Below are 17,647 nucleotides of genomic sequence, written 5' to 3' on the forward strand. Positions count from 1 at the left end.
CAGGGACCCGTTAACTTTAATGAGACACTCGGAGGTGGAGTACAGTGATTGGATCCGGGCGACAAAGTGCGTCCCGAACCCGAATGCCCGCAGAGTTCCAAATAAATATTCATGCCCCACCCTGTCGAACACCTTCTCCTGATCGAGGGACAGGAAGGCGCTTGACAGACCAGCCCTCTGAGAATGATGGATTAGGTCCGGGACCAGATGGAGATTTCGTGTATTGAACGGCCCAGGACTGAGTAGGACTGGTCAGGGTGGATCATGTGGTCCAGCACGGAGCCAAGACGGGATGCCATAGCCCTGGCAAAGATTTTATAGTCCATGCTGAGGAGGGAGACCGGGAGCCAGTTCTTAAGATGGCAGAGATCTCTCTTCTTGGGCAGAGGGCAATGATGGCCCTGCACCACAAAAGGGGCATCTCTCCGGTTGCAAAACTCTCCGCCAGGACCCCCGCGTAGTTGTTTCCCCAGGACGTCCCAGAACACCCTGAAGAACTCCACAGCCAGCCCGTCCAGCCCCGGGGCTTTCCCCCTTTGGAGGCTGCCGAGGGCGTCAGTCAACTCGGCCAGGCTTATAGAGGCCTTAAGCCTGCCGGCGCCCTCCAGGCTGACATGCGGCAGATCCTCCCACAAAACTCTGCGGGCATCCTTGCTGGACGGATCCAGAGAGAAAAGGGCAGTGTAGTAATTTCGGGCAATGGCCCTGATGCCCTCCGGATCCGAGACGGGGGAACCGTCGTCGGTCAGCAGTATAAGGAGCCGTTGACGGTTTGCCCGCCCTTTTTCCAGTGAATAGAAGAAGGGGGAGCCGCGGTCCAGGTCCACATGGAACTTGAGCCGCGACCTCACGTACGCGCCACGGGACCCGATGAGTTGCAGGTCCCGCAGCGCGCTCTTCTTCTCCCTGTACTCCAGCCACAGGGCCGGGTCTGCATCGGGCTGCCTGAGACGTGCCTCCAGGTCGAAAACCTCCCGCTCCAACTCCTCGAGCCTGGATTTCCACCTCTTTGTCGACCCCCTCGCGTACTCCTGACAGAAGGTCCGGACGTGAGTCTTGCCCACATCCCACCATAGCCTCAAGGAGGGGAAGCCTCCCCGCTTCCTTCTCCAGCTGGCCCAGAAATGACGAAACAAGTCCAGGAACCGCCCGTCCTCCAGCAATAGGTTGTTAAAGTGCCAGTACGCGGACCCCGCCCACCGGACGTGAGACGGAACAAATTCCACCCACACCAGGTGGTGGTCTGAGCACGGCACCTGCCGCATGGAAACTGATGGGACACCAGACGCGTACACCCTCGAAATGTAGAGGCAGTCATGTCTGGACACTCCGCCTCCAGGCCTCACATAACTGAAAGCTCTGGAGCCAGGATGGAGATGTCTCCAGACGTCCACCAAGTCGTGGGTCCCAAGCAGGTCCCGCAACTTCACCACCGCCGGGGTGCGCAGCCAGGGTCCGGTGCGGTCCCGAGCCTCGAGGGTGCAGTTGAAATCCCCCCCCTCCCCCCGAGGACAATGTATTTAGCCCCTTTGATGTTGCCAAGATGAGTGAACACTTTCTCGCAGAAAGTCGTTTGCTGCGGTCCAGCGGTCGGGACGTAGACGTTCAGGTAGTGAATGACCACGCCCCCCTCACGGACCGTCAAGTGCAGCAACCGGCCTGGCACCGGCTCCTTGACCCCCCCCAAGATCTCCGGCTGAAAATACGGGGCCAACAAGATAGCCACCCCACTAGAAGCGAGCGTGAGGTGGCTCATGTAAACCCCCCCTCGCCACTCCAGGAGCCATCGGACTTCATCTCCCGGGAAGATACGGGATCCCTGCAGGAAACACACCATATACTTCCCATCCTGGAGGACCGAGAAGTTCTGGAACCTGCAGAGTGGCTCACTGCTGCTGTTGAGGCTGGCTATGGTCACCTTCATATCAGTAGTGAGTGCTCCTGTCACCATTTGCTTATCTAATTGTGTGAGGGAGTGGTGGTGCAAGACGTGCCGGTCCACTCCCCCATGAGCCCAGAGAGGAACCCTTGCAACTGGTGCTGCTTTTTTCATCCATGTCCAGCACCGCCTGCGAGCAGACTTGCGCGGATCAGACGAGCAGCACCAGGTCCGACCAACCGTCGAGGCCCAGTTGGACACTAGTCCAAGGCGACTAGAGTGTTCATTCATAAAGGCCCTGAGTTCCCCTGGGTGACAAGGGGCGACTCGGTGGGGGGCACGAGGGAGTCCCCTGCCTCACTCCAGGTGGACTCAAAGACCGCCCCCATGCCCACCACCGAGCAGCTTTCCTCCTCAGGGCAGTCGCCCTCTGACTCCGGGTCTCCCGCTGCAGTGCATACGTTGGGCAGCACGGAGCCGGCAACCAGTCCTAGCTTCCCCCTCGATCCCACCCCCAGGAATGACGGAGGAGGGGTTCCCCTGGGCTCCTCCCTTGCTTCTGGGCCGGAGGGTGGCGGAGATTCAGTCCCCCGCTCTACCCCAGATGCTTGGACACCCCACAAGTCCAGAGAAATCTCTGGTTGGAGAGCGGGGGTGCCCAGCATCAAAGGTCGGGATGAGAGGGGGGCCTTCCTCACCACCACCACCCAAGGACCCAAACAACGGGGTGCTGCCGCAGTACCCCAGCGTAATGAAAATGAACTCCTTCGGGGTGCAAAATTGTACCGGATGAATAGAACCACGGGGAGTCTCCCCTGGGGGACTGCGGCAGCAGGTGTTTCTTTTTAATGTTACTTTTCTTCTTGCCCCCGCTCTGGGGACAAGGCACAAAAACGGGTGGGGGCGGGGCAGGAGATGGTGTAAATAGGGAGAGGGGCGAGGGAGCCACCACCTCTATGATAGAGGAGGGGGTGTGGGGAGTCCCACTGGTGTTGGTGTCCCCCTCCCCTGAAGGGTAGGGCCTTTTCTTGAGGGGCATCCTGCTAGCAGGGGATGCCTCTCGCACCCTGCCCTCTTCTTCCCGTTCCTCCCCACCCCCTTGGGTTTTCCCTTCCCCTCCCCGGGAGGTGTTGTACTTGCCGGCTTGCGGTCGCGTGCCCCCCCCATTCCGGACCTAGGAATCCATGCACTTGCATCGCCAGGCCCAGCACAGGACGCTGAGGCGTCAACGGGCCTGGTAGATGGTTTTGGAGGGGGGGCTGGAGGTGGGTTTTTTCCCCCGAGCCGGCTGCCGGGGTGACTGGGGTAGTGGGTTTGGGTTTCGTTCTCCCCGTTCTTCTTGTTCTTCTTCATGGTCCTCTGGCCACGCGGATGCTACGCTCCCCCCGTGCCGGCAGCCAAGGTGGCAGCAGCTGCCAGTGTGAGCTCCCCTTGCAGGGGGCCAGGTGGTGCCTCGTTGGGGGGAGAGGGGGCTGCGGTGCCAGCTGCGGCCACCTTGAGGTGGGGGTCAGCGGCCTTAGAGGCAGGACAGTCCTTCCTAACATGCATGCATGGCACCGCACGCCATCTGCGGACAGAAGATATGGTATGTTGTCCCTTCGAAGGGGACGTTGAAGCTCCCCAGGTGGATGAAAACATGTCTGAGGGCGGTGTCCCGAAAGCCGAGCGGGATTGGTGCCACCCCGGACCTGACCTCCCCCAGTAGATGGAGGTGGTGGAGGAGGAGCTCCATGGGGATAAAGGGCGGGATGTTTGAAAGGACAACCCTCTGGTGGTGGTCTCCAGAGGATCCACCGCCAGGAACGTCCCGCCCACCGTGAGCCCCTTTTCCATGGTGAGGTGGACTGCCCGCTCGGCCTTCAGGAAGAATACGGCCTTGCCGTACATCTTAGAGGCTGCGACAATGGCTGAGGGGCCAGCAACCCCAGCCATTGCCCTGACACAGGCCTCTATGGTCATGTCAGGGTGGATGTAGCACTTGACGCCGAGTTGCCTCGTGATGAGGCAGAATGGTGGCAGGGCCTCGGGTGTGGTGGGGGCTTTAGATGCTACCGCACCCACATAGTTGGGCCAGGAAGGCCCTGCACCGGCGATGATGATGTGGTCGCCGTGTTTTTAAAGGGTGCTATGCCCACCCCAGATGTTACGGTTTGGCGTATTTTTCTTTCCCTGTGGGGATGCAGGGAGGGTTGGGAGGGAGCATCTCTGGCCCTTAGGAGAGGCACAGTAAGAAGTTTAACAACACCAGGTTAAAGTCCAACAGGTTTATTTGGTAGCAAAAGCCACACAAGCTTTCGGAGCTCCAAGCCCCTTCTTCAGGTGAGTGGGAATTCTGTTCACAAACAGAGCATACATCTTTCATCTTTCATACATCTTTCAGTGAACAGAATTCCCACTCACCTGAAGAAGGGGCTTGGAGCTCCGAAAGCTTGTGTGGCTTTTGCTACCAAATAAACCTGTTGGACTTTAACCTGGTGTTGTTAAACTTCTTACTATGTTTACCCCAGTCCAACGCCGGCATCTCCACGCCTTAGGAAAGGCACAGAGAGGGGGTAGAGAGGGAAGGGAGGGTGGGTATGATTGGGGTGGGGGGGGGGGTTCTCTGTCCAGGTGTTGGGGGTCAGAGAGAGAATGAGGGAAGGTGGGGTGGGTGTGAGTCTGGGTACTCTCTCCCTGGTTTCAGAGAGGGAGAGAGGGGAACAGAGGAGCAGGAGGGAGACGAGGGATAGGACACTGAGGTGGGCTAGTGCCCTCAGAGGGAGAGGAGGGGGGGGTGCCAGTGTTGGGGGCAGCAGCAGTGTGTGGGGGGACTTTTAGCCTTCAGCCCTTTGGGCCTAACAAAAAGTCCAGGGTGTCTTCACCCCCCACCCCTGTAGATGGAAAAGATTTTCTGTATTCTTCCCCCCACTCCCTTTCAGGCACAGACCTTGGATGAATGGGGGCACCAGCCCAACAACACAGTCCTTTGATGTGATTTTCTCCCCTTTGTTGGGTGTTATCCTCCCACCTGCAGATGAAAGCTGGGCCCAGAGCCTCCAGGCCCAAGGCCTCTGGTCTTTTTGGGCCTCTCTCTCTCTCTCTCTCCCTCTCTCTCTCCCTCTCCCAAAGAGAGAGCACCTGCCAGTGGCTGGGGGTTTTGGGGCGATGGCTCTTCCTTCCTCCTTCTGGTTGAACACTCCACGAAGGCGAAAGTCCCATCACCAAGTTACTTTATTTACACCATACATCCGTACACAGCCAGCTCTCCAGTGGCTCCCTGCTGAATGCAGGCTGGGAGTCTGACACACCTGCTTTAAATAGGGAGCATGAGGCCTTCCTTTGAACCTTTCTTAAACTTTTAAAACTCTCTTTTTTACTTACTGTAAGCTCTCTCAGTGATCTGTGGACATTTTGTTTTGCTCAGTGTTCTATTTGCTTTCATTTTAAGAAAAGAAAACTTGCAGCAACTCTTTGTTCTTTTATTAAAACTTAAGTTCCACTTTTCCTTAAATGCAAAAATTACAGCTCATGCACTTGAGGGTTTTTTTCACCTAATTTCTTTCTACATATTTCTAAATTTCTGACTGTACCGATCAATCCAGGGTTCCTTTGTCCCTCAGGCCATATTTCAACATCTCACTTCTCACACTCAGTATCTTCATAATCAATTTTACCTCATTTTTAATGTAATGACGCACGCTACGGACTTGGCTAGGAACACAAAAGGTATTTATTAACAAGGAAAAACTGTACAGAAACTGGCAGTCCCACCTACGCCCCCAGTCACTACATGTCTTCAGACTGTTCTGCCTGAGAGCTCCACCCCTGGGGTGATTACTCATGCTCAGTCCCTTAAAGCAGGTGACCTTCTTTTGCCATGTTGCCCTTAAAGGGACAATCACCGCAGCATCAAAACTCCATGTCTTTTTGATTGAGGAAATGAATGCTGCACCAATGTGTCCAATGGTGGTTTAGTTAAGAGAGGCACTGACGTCATGAAATAGTGTGTTTGATGAACAATTTTTAATCTAGGGAGGGGCAAAGGGCTGTTACAGATCGATAAATGTATGTTACATTTGACTTGTAATATTGCATTTTATATTGAGCTAAGTTTGTGAGAGAGTTGCACACTTTTACCACCTTCTGCATGAAATGTGAGGTTGTCCAACAAACGTACTCATTCTGGAATCTATCGGGCACTTAATCAATCAAAACATCCATGTAATTTATACTGCTTTCTACACTATTTGTGATACGTGTCTCGCAATTGTGTTATCTGAGTTAAGGCACTTCCCCCCAATGTGGTTTAAACATGATTGCTTTCAGATTCATTTCCTTCCAGGGGAAGCATGGCTGCAGCTGCTCAGTCAGACTCTCTAAGGGAAGAACTAACCTGTTCCATCTGCCAGCAGGTTTATACTGATCCAGTGATACTTGACTGCAATCACAGTTTCTGCTAAGCCTGCATTGAAAATCTGTGGAAAGATGCCTGTACTGGTTTCTACTCCTGCCCAGAGTGTCGAAAATGGTTCCGGATAAGGGCTTTGGACAAGAACACCCAACTAACAAGCATTGTTCAGAAGTACAAGTGTTGGGTTATGTCCCAGAATGTGGTTCACTGCAGCTATTGCGTCAAACTGTTAAAACCTATCTGAAATGTGAAGTCAGTAAGAAGTCTCACAACACCAGGTTAAAGTCCAACAGGTTTATTTGGTAGCAAATACCATAAGTTTTCGGAGCACTGCTCCTTCGTCCCACGAAATGTGAAGTGTCAATGTGCTCCATTCACCTCATCCCACATCAAGAAAATGTGGCTTTTAAAAGGCACCCTCTCACAGATCCCATGGTGAACATGACTGCGGAAAAATGCACAGAGCACCAAGAGCTTCTGAAGCTTTACTGCAAGGACGATGAAGTCTGCATCTGTAGTCTTTGTGACTTAGTAGGAGATCACAAGGACCACAACTTGATCAGTGCCAGTGAAACAGTGAAGGAGCTGAAGGTACGTGTGTATTCGTGAAAACATATCTTGAGATAAATTCACTGCATAAAGTGTGTCGACTTGGAAGTAACAAGGGGCCCGATTTTACCAAAACTTCACGCCCGAAATGACGGTAAAGTTGGGTGTCGGGCCTATGCCGCGATCCGCACCCGATTCCTAGCGGATCGCGCCTTTACCAACGGCCGATTCGGGTGCCGTTCCGGTTTGCGCCCAAATCGGCCGGCGCGACGATTTAAATGCATTTGCATGCATTTAAATCGACTTAATGAAGCGCGCGCCCAACTTTACCATCAATCCCCCCTTTACCAGCGTTCGGCGCAATTTGCGTCCACGCCTTTACCAACCTGATAAATAAAAGTCCAACTTGTACTTTTATTCGGCAGGGGAATCGCTGAGGCCCACACTTCGCGGACACCCCCTCTAACCACCCCGGCAGACCCCCTCCCCCCCCGCGATCGGACCCCTCTGGGAGGCAGGCCCCCCCCCCCCCTTGCCGGGATTGGACTCCTCTGGGAGGTAGCAACCCCCCCCCCCCCCCCGCCCCCCCCCCCCCCCCCCCCCCCCCCCCCCCACCACCCCCGGGATCGGACCCCTCTGGGAGGTAGCCCCCGCCCCCCCCCCCCCCCCGGCAGAGCACACCCCTAACCTACCTCGATCGTGGTCTCCCTCCACCATCCTTCCCGCTCACCTTCAGTCCTTCGACAGCCCTGCAGCACGTTCCTGGACACTGATTTCGAGCCACGGCTGAAGTGACCGGGCTTCACACAGGCCCGCTGGCGTCTGCCGGAGGACGGGGGGGCGGGCCCAGTTGGAGCTCGGGTGGGGCGGGGGGGGGGGGAGGGGGGGTATGAGGAGAGGGGGCGGGCCCACATCGCCCTCTTGGGGGGGGGGGGTGGTGTGACGGATCATCCCGGGGGGGAGGAGAGGGGGGTGTGATGGATCATCCCCTGGGGGGGGTGGTGGGGGGGAGGAGAGGGGGTGTGACGCATCATTCACTGGTTCACTACCAGCCACAGCCATCTCTCCCGCTCTCTCGCACCTGCAGGGAAGAGTAATCTGTGGCTGGTAGTGTCCCAGTGATGGTGCCAGGAGGGATCGGCCGCAGACAGGCAGCGGACCCCCCCCGACCAGAGGATGATCGCTCACAACCCCTCTCCCCCCCCCCCCCAAGGGAATGAGACGTCACACCCCCTCCCCTCCCCACCCCCAGGAATGATAAGTCACATTCCCCCCCTTCCCCCCCCCCCCCCCGCCGCCCCCCCCCCCCCCCCCCCCCCCCCGCCCCCCGAGGATGACGGCAGAGAGGCTCTCTCCGCTCTCTGCTGTTTGTTTTGCGCCTGGGCGCGTTCTGTCAGATTCTTCCCGAACAGCGCATGCGCAGTTTGGCGCTCCGACAGATGCAAATGCGCTAGGCCCCGCCCACTGGACCCACGTCGAAAAAAGGCGTATGGGGGCGCTGGAGCGCGGCTGCCGGGCGCGGGTCTGATTTACGGCCACACCCGGCACTTAGTCCCGATTTGGTAAAATCGGCCCCGATGTGTTGAGCCCTGTGACAGTTGGTGATGCTGATTTGGGTACCTATAACAAATGACGCCGATTCCTTACGTAAAAAGCACCATCTGAGGCAATCACATGGCTGTTTGGTTGCGGGTGCATGGCTGTGGACCATTGTCAGTTTGTCATGGCCATGTGTGGCTGCATTCTGACTGTTTGGCCTGGTTCTAGAGTGCAAAGTCTGTGAGTTTTACAGTTATTGTACCTGTTCCCTCTTTGTTGCCATTTCAAGGAGGCTCCACCCACATCTGTTTCACATTGAGTTGCAGAAGGGCCTTAGTGACAGGATCATGGTTCTGGTACATCTGGAGAACATTCTCCATGCTGATCAGGGCAAGCCCCATCTTGGCAAATCTCACAGATTGGGCAGTGCAGAGTAGAAGTCTATGTTGTCATGGAGGCATTTTTCAAAGAGGTGCTTTGCTGAGTGCACTGCCCGTTCTGCCAAACCACTCGAATATGAGCAGAGGAGGCTGCTTGCGATGTGTTCAGGGTCCTATTTATGTGTGCAGAGTCCTTGAACTCCCTGGAGACAAAGTGCTGGACGTTATCTGTCATCATCCTCTGGGGAATGCCATGTGTAGCGAAATGTCTCTTCAGTTCTTCAATCACTATGGTGCTCCTCATGTCAGGCAGATAGTTGACTTCATACCAGCCTGAGTATGAGTTGACAAGGAGCAGATGTTGTTTTCCATTCCATTCGAATGCATCTGCTGCGGTGAGTGACCATGGAAGGCCTTAGACCTCATGGAGGTGCAGTCGTTCTTTGGGTTGATGAGGCATGAGCGTGTTGCTTGGTGCACATCTGGACACTTCCCTGTCTATGTCCACACACATTGAGTTTTTAGTTTTCTTTAATTTATTTATTAATGTCACAAGTAGACTTCCATTAACACTGCAATGAAGCTACTGTGAAAATCCCCTAGTTGCCACACTCTGGCACCTGTTTGGGTACACTGAGGGCCAATACATTGAGGGCCAGTACATTTCCTTTGCCCTACACTTTGATGCTTCCATCCTGAGTGCCCTTAGTGAAGTTACTAGGTGTAATTCTTCTGCACAGAGCTGGGAATGACGAACCTCTGAGCACTCAGTATCATTCCGTCTTGCATATTTAACTCCTCTCTCCTGGTGTAGAAAGTGCAGAGCCTGCGGGGAAGCTCTTTTGACAACACTGGCCATCCTCTCATGACGATGTCATGGAGTGCCTACATGTGTGTCCTGCAGGCAGCTTTGAGTTCCTCAGTTCTGCGGGCGACAACACATGAATAATCATGATATCAATGTCCTCCTCTTGACCTGCTTATTCAGTGGTGGGTAGATAACTGCTGGAGAGGGCATCAGTGAGGTACAGCTCCTTACTACGTGTGTACATGACACTGAGGTTGAAGCTTGAGCATCATCCGCTGTAGGTGTGCTGATGCAGTGTGTAGAGGCTTTTTATGTAGAGTTATGAGCGACTGGTGATCAGTTTCAATGTTGGCATGGCGGCCATGAAATTTCTGAAATGCAAAGACAAAGACAAGAAGTTCCTTCTCGATCTGGGCATAATGAGTCTCAGTGCCAGTGAGAGCCCTTGGGCGAAGGCTATTGATCTGCCAGTCTGGACACAGACTGCGTCAAATCTGTGCTGGGAGGCATCTGCCGGTAAGAGTACAGCTGCTCGAACTTTGAAGTATTGTAACACCCGAGGGGCAGAAAACAGATGTTTGTATTTGATGAACGCAGCAGTGCTCCTGTCAGCACATCCTGGCGGAGAAGCTGACGTCAGGGTTCAGTTACCTCACTGGAACAGGGAATAAACTTAGGTAAATAATTTGTCATACCAAGGAAGTGCTGCAGAACGTGTTTGTTCTCAGGGGTGGGCATTTGCCGTATAGCCATTTCTTATCCAGGTCTGGCTTCACACCATCAGCTGTGAGCAGGTGACCCACAGAGGGAAGGGGTTAAAAGTGAATCCGCATTCTGCAGAGTTGAGCCTCAACTGTATGGTCCTGATTCTGTTGAGGACCAAACACAGATATGCATCATGTTCTTGCATTGTGCAACTCCAAACCAGGATGTCATCAACAATGGCTTCACAGCGTTATCCTGCAAAGAGCTGTTCCATAGACCTTTGGAAAACCTCACTGCCAATGGACATCTTGTAGGGCATGCAGAGCAATGGGTTTCTCCCCACTGGAGACATGAACATAGTGAACTTCGAGCAGTCTTTATCCAGCGGGATTTGCCAAAATCGGCAATTTGTATCCAGGCATTGAAGACCTTAGAATTGGCTGTTCTGGCTATAACCTGTCCAACTGTCTTCATAGGGTGATGGGGTCTCAGAAGTGCTTTATTCAGATGAACTGGGTCAATGCAGGTTCTGGCTGTCTTTCTTTACTGCAGCTATCATCTCAGAAACCCATTCTGTGTCCTCATCTATGGGCTATGACACCCAGACTTGTCATTCGATCCAATTTGTTGACAAACCTTCAGCTTCATAGAAAGGAGTCCATTCTTCTTGGAGCATAGATAGTGGGCGTTACTGAGTCAACCAGCTTCATGTGACATATGACAGGCAGCTTCCCAATAATATCACAGTCAAACAGTGGGAGAGCTGTCTCACAGACTAGTCAAGCAACAGCCTGACATAGTAATTCTCTCAGAATCATACCTTACAGATAACACCCCAGACACTACCATTACCATCCCTGGATATGTCCTGTCCCACGGCAGGACAGACCCAGCAGAGGTAGTGGCACCATGGGGTATACAGTTGGGAGGGCGTTGTCCTGGGAGTCCTTAACATTAACTCCGGACCCCATGAAGTCTCATGGCTTCAGGTTAAACATGGGTAAGGACACCTCTTACTGGTTATCATGTACTGTCCTCCTTTGGCTGATGAATCAGTACTCCTCCATGTTGAACAAAACTTGGAGGAAGCACTGAGGTTGGTAAGGGTGCAAAATGTACTCTGGATGGGGGATTTCAATGTCTATCACCAAGAGTGGCTCAGCAGTAGCACTACTGATCGAGCTGGTCAGGTCCTAAAGGATATAACTGCTAGGCTGGGTCTGCAGCAAGTGGTGAGGGAACCAACAAGAGAACAAAACATACTTGACCTCTTCCTTACAATCTGCTGACTGCAGATGCAGCTGTCCATGACAGTATTGGTAAGAGTGACCACCGCACAGTCCTAGTGGAGACGAAGTCCCACCTTCACATTGAGAATAACCTGCATTGTGTTGTGTGGCACTATCATTGTGCTAAATGGGACAGACTTCGAACAGATGTAGCAACCCAAGACTGGGCATCCATGAGGCGCTGTGGGTCATCAACAGCAGTGGAACTGTACTCCAGCACAATCTGCACCCTCATGGTCTGGCATATCCCCCACTCAACCATTATCATCAAGCCAGGGGATCAACCCTGGTTCAATGGAGAGTGCAGGAGAGCATGCCAGGAGCAGCACCAGGCATACCTAAAAATGAGGTGTCAACCCAGCGAAGCGATCAAACAGCACTACTTGAATGCCAAATGGCATAAACAGCAAGTGATAGACAGAGCTAAGTGATCCCACAACCAACCGATCAGATCTACGCTCTGCAGTCCTGCCACATCCAGTCGTGAATGGGTGGTGGACAATTAAACAACTCACTGGAGGTGGAGACTCCACAAATATCCCGTCCTTAATGATAGAGGCGCCCAGCACATCAGTGCAAAAGAAAAGGCTGAAGCATTCGCAGGAATGTTCAACCAGAAGTGCCGAGTGGATGATCCACCTCGGCCTCTTCCAGTGGTCCCCAGCATCGCAGATGCCAGTCTCCAGCCAATTCGATTCATTCCACATGATACCAAGAAACAGTTGGAGGCACTGGATACTGCAAAAGCAATGGGCCGTGATAACATTTCAGCAATAGTACTGAAGACTTGTGCTCCAGAACTTGCCGCTCCCCTAGCCAAGCTCTTCCAGTACAGTTACAACACTGCCATCTATCCAACAATGTGGAAAATTGCCCAGGTATGTCCTGTACACAGAAAGCAGGACAAATCCAACCCGGCCAATTACCACCCAGTCTACTCTCGACCATCAGTAAAGTGATGGAAGGGGTCATCAACAGTGCTATCAAGCAGAACTTGCTCAGCAATAACCTGCTCAGTGACGTCCAGTTTGGGTTTTGCCAGGGTCACATAGCTCCTGACCTCTACTGCCTTGGTTCAAAATGGACAAAACAGCTGAATTCCAGAGGTGAGGTTAGAATGACAGCTCTTGACTTCAAGGCCGCATTTGACTGAATGTAGCATCAAAGAGCCCTTGCAAAACTGGAATCAATAGGTATCAGGAGGCAAACTCTCAGATGGCTGGAGTCATACCTGGTACATAGAAAGATGGTTGTGGTTGTGGAGGGTCAGTCATCTCAGCTCCAGGACATCTCCAAAGATGTGCGGGTTAGGTTGATTGGCCATGCTAAAATTGCCCTTAGTGTCCTGAGATGCGTAGGTTAGAGGGATTAGTGGGTAAATATGTAGGGATATGGAGGGAGGGCCTGGGTGGGATTGTGGTTGGTGCAGACTCGATGGGCCGAATGGCCTATTTCTGTACTGTAGGGATTCTATGATTCTCTGATCTCTGCAGGAGTCCCTCAGGATAGTGTCCCAGGCTGCTTCATTAATGACCTTCCTTCTGTCATAAGGTCAGAAGTGGGGATGTTCACCAATGATTGCACAATGTTCAGCACCATTCGCTTCAGATACCGAAGCAGTCCATGTTCAAATGCAACAAGATCTGGACAATATCCAGGCTTGGGCTGACAAGTGGCAAGTAACATTCGTGCCACATAGATTGCATCTTCCAAATCCTCGGACCACTTCCATCTAGAAGGACAAGGGCAGCAGATACATGGGAACACCACCACCTGCAAGTTTCCCTCCAAGCCACTCACCATTCTGACTTGGAAATATATCGCCATTCCTTTGCAGTTGCTGGGTCAAAATCCTGGAATTCCCTCCCTAACGGCATTGTGGGTCAACCCACAGCACCTGGACTGTAGCAATTCAAGAAGGCAGCATCATCTTTGCAAGGGCAACAAGGGATGGGCAATAAATGCTGGCCAGCCAGCGACGCCCATGTCCCACGAATAAAAAAAATCTTTGTATTTTAGAATCTCTGAAGCTTGGTGCTGCAGAGTGTGTACATGGCACTGTGGCTGGCTCTGTTGCACAGGAGGGCAGGAAAAAGATGATAGAGCTGTAGTGATAGGGGATTCAATTGTAAGGGAAATAGATAGGCATTTCTGTGGATGCAAACAAGACTCCAGGATGGTGTATTGCCTCCCTGGTGCAAGAGTCAAGGATGTCTCAGAGTGGCTGCATTCTGGAAGGGGAGGGTGAACAGCCAGCTGTCATGGTGCATATAGGCACCAACGATATAGGTAAAAAAATGGGATGAGATCCTATAAGCTGAATTTAGGGAGTTAGGAGTTAAACTAAAAAGTAGGACCTCAAAGGTAGTGTTCTCAGGATTGCTACCAGTGCCACATGCTAGTCAGAGTAGGAATGTCAGGATAGCTATGATGAATACATAGCTTGAGGGATGGTGAAAGGGAGGGATTCAAATTCCTTGGCCATTGGAACCGGTTCTGGGGGAGGTGAGACCAATACAAATCAGATGGTCTGGGCACCTGGCACCTGGGCAGGACCGGAACCAATGTCCTAGAGGGAGTGTTTGCTCGTGCTGTTGGGGAGGGTTTAAACTAATGTGGCAGGGGGATGGGAACTGTTGCAGGAAGTCAGAGGGAAGTAAAGTGCAGACAGAAACAAAAGGCAGTAAGGTGAATAGTGCAAGGCAGAGAAACCAAAGACAAAAATCAAAAAAGACCATATTACATCATAATTCTAATAGGGCAATATATGCCAAAAATACAAGTCTGAAGGCTCTGTGTCTCAATGCGAGGAGCGTTTGTAATAAGGTGGATGAATTAACAGTGCAGTCATTAACGGATATGATGTAATTGGAATCATGGAGATCTGGCTCCAGGGCGATCAGGGATGGGAACACAATATCCAGGGGTATTCAATATTCAGGAAAGATAGATGGAAAGGAAAGGGGGGGGGGGGGGGGGCGTGGATTAGCATTGTTGGTTAAAGAGGAGATTAACACAATAGTAAGGAAGGACATTAGCCTGGACGATGTGGAATCTATATGGGTGGAGCTGCGGAACACCAAAGGACAAAAAACATTAGTGGGAATTGTGTACAGACCACCAAACAGTGAGGTTGGGGATAGTATCAAGCAGGAAATTAGAAACACGTGCAGTAAGGGTACAGCAATCATCATGGGTGACTTCAATCTGCATATTGATTGGGTTCACCAAACTGGTAGCAATGTGATCAAGGAGGATTTCTTGGAATGTATAAGGGATGGTTTTCTTGAACAATATGTTTAGGAACCAACTAGAGAGCAGGCCATCCTAGACTGGGTATTGTGTAACGAGAGAGGATTAATTAGCAACCTTGAGGTGCGAGAACCACAGGGAAAGAGCAACCATAATATTGTAGAATTCTTCATTAAGATGGAGAGTGACACAGTTAAGTCTGAGTCTAGAGTCCTGAACTTAAGAAAAGCTAACTTTGATGATATGAGATGTGCATTGGCTAGGATAAGCTGGCAAAGGATACTAAAGGAGTTGGCAGTGAATAGGCAATGGCAGACATTTAAAGAACACATGGATGAACTTCGACAACTGTACATCCCTGTCTGACATAAGAGTAAAACGGAGGAAGGTGGCTCACAAGGGAAATCAGGGATAGTGTTAAAGCCAAAGAGGAGGCATATAAATTGGCCCAAAAAAGCAGCAAACCTGAGGACTGGGAGAAATTTAAGATTCAGCAGAGGAGGACAAAGGGTTTAATTCAGAAGGGGAAAATAGAATATGAGAGTAAGCTTGCAAAAAACATAAAAACTGATTGCAAAAGCTTCTATAGATATTTGAAGAGAAAAAGACTTGAAGACAAATGTAGGTCTCTTACAGATAGAATCAAGTGAATTCATAATGGGCAACAAAGAGATGAAGTGGAGATGCCAGCGTTAGACTGGGGTAAGCACAGTAAGAAGTCTCACAACACCAGGTTAAAGTCCAACAGGTTTATTTGGTAGCACAAGCCACAAGCTTGTGGCTTGTGCTACCAAATAAACCTGTTGGACTTCAACAGAGAGATGGCAGACCAGCTGATCAAATACTTTGGATCTGTCTTCACTAAGAAGGACACAAATAACCTTCCAGAAATACGAGGGAACGGAGGGTCTAGCGTGAAGGAGGAACTGAAGGAAATCCTTATTAGTCAGGAAATTGAATTGGGGAAATTGCTGGGATTAAAACCCGATAACTCCCCAGGGCCTGATGCTCTGCATCCCAGAGTACTTAAGGAAGTGGCCCTAGAAATAGTTGTATAGAACTTTGGGGAGGCCACAGATGGAGTACTGTTTGCAATTCTGGTTGCCACATTATTGGAAGGATGTGATTGCACTGGAGGGAGTGCAGAGGAGATTCACAAGGATGCTGCTTGGGATGGAAAATTTAAGTTATGAAGAGAGATTGCGTAAGCTTGGGTTGTTTTCATTGGAGCAGAGAAGACCGAGGGGCAACTTGATCGAGGTGCGCAAGATTGTGAGAGACATGGACAGAGTGGATAAGGAGCAGCTGTTCCCCTTAGTTGAAGGGTCAGTCATGAGGGGACATAGGTTCAAGGTGAGTGCAGGAGGTTTGAGGGGATGTGAGGAAAAACCTTTTTACCCAGAGGGTGGTGACGCTCTGGGATGCGCTGCCTGGCAGGGTAGTAGAGGCGGATTGCCTCACATCCTTTAAAAAGTTTCTTTTTGAACACTTGGCACATCATAATATTCAGGGCTATGGGCCAAGTGCTGGCAGATGGGATTAGATGGGAGTTCAGGGGTTTCTAATGTGTCAGTGCAGACTCAATGGGCCAAGAGGCCTCTTCTGCACTGTGTGGTTCTCTGATTCTATGATTCTATAATCCCACTGGTTTTTTTCAGCAGGATTTTCGGAATGAATCTCCGACACACTGTGCATTGCTGAGTGCCCTAGCAAGATTCATGCTGAAAATCAGGGGGGGCGGGGGGGCTATTCCCACTGGAGAGGCCAGCAGCATAGCACTGAGCGGGCCACTGCGCATGTGCCTATCTGTCAGCACTGAGATCGGCTCATGCGCAGTGGCCCCGCACTGCCAGCCTCCCGATCGCTAGCCAGCCCAATCATGACCCCGCATCGCTGGCCATGCGATCCTCCCCCCTCCACCCCCTGATCGCTGGCCTCCTGGACCTCTCCGGGCCAGCCCCAATGTCCTCCCCAAACCCCCAGCCAGCGAGGCGAGATAGTAAGATTGTGGCCTATGACTCTGAGTCGGGTCATTTTCCCAGTGCCCCAGAAATGGGAATTGGGCCGGGCAATCCCAGAACAGGCGCAGAGGCTGCTGGGTATGGAGGTTGGTCAAACGGAAGGCCTTGGCACTTGTTGCATTGGCACTGGCACTTAATCAAAGCTAAAACCAGAAACAATCCTCTGGCCCTCACCCCTCACATCACCTCACCACCGCACACACTCCCTATGCTCATTCATGCCAATCCATGCCACCTCATACCCTTTATTCACCTCCCATAGTCACTCATACCTTCCTGGCGAACCAATGACCCTCCATCCAATCCCCTAGGATCCTTTATAGCCCCAAGTCAACCTATGCCATTTGGCCCTCCCTCCATGGCCCCTTATACACCTTTGTCAACTTAGCGCCAACTCATACCAACTGATGCCCCAACCCATCGCATTTTGCTCTTACACCTACTATGCCAACTCACCCAATATCCACAATGGAATTTCAGGAATTTTGCTGAAAATAAATAAAATAAACTTCCAAGTGTCTATTGCAGGCTTTTTAAAACAATTCTCATTCCAAGAAACTCAATCATTACATTTACATCCCTTCAATTACATAATCCTGTGTAAGAATAAACATTTCATTCAAATGTTTAAATCCTTATCAAATCAAGCATTGGAATTCATAGTCACACTTCTATAACACATAGTCTATATAACCCCTTGGATCTTTCATATGTGAAATGAAAGGCAGCCCAATGTGATAATAGAAAATTGAGATATCAATCATGCAGCACAAATCCAGTAATGAGAGTACTCAGGATTATATCAACAATAGCAAGCAATTACTTTTTCTTAAAC

The 17,647-nt window shown here is 51.4% G+C and overlaps 2 pseudogenes; both read left to right on the forward strand.

Annotated features, from left to right (window-relative positions):
• Window positions 1–6,207: 6,207 nt before the first annotated feature.
• Window positions 6,208–9,686, forward strand: LOC144491839 (E3 ubiquitin/ISG15 ligase TRIM25-like; annotated as a pseudogene).
• Window positions 9,687–9,898: 212 nt separating this feature from the next.
• The window catches only part of LOC144491840 (uncharacterized), a 44,817-nt pseudogene continuing 37,068 nt past the window's right edge, over window positions 9,899–17,647 (forward strand).

The sequence above is a fragment of the Mustelus asterias genome, chromosome 3 (genome assembly GCF_964213995.1).
Source record: "Mustelus asterias chromosome 3, sMusAst1.hap1.1, whole genome shotgun sequence".
In the NCBI taxonomy this organism is placed as follows: domain Eukaryota; kingdom Metazoa; phylum Chordata; class Chondrichthyes; order Carcharhiniformes; family Triakidae; genus Mustelus; species Mustelus asterias.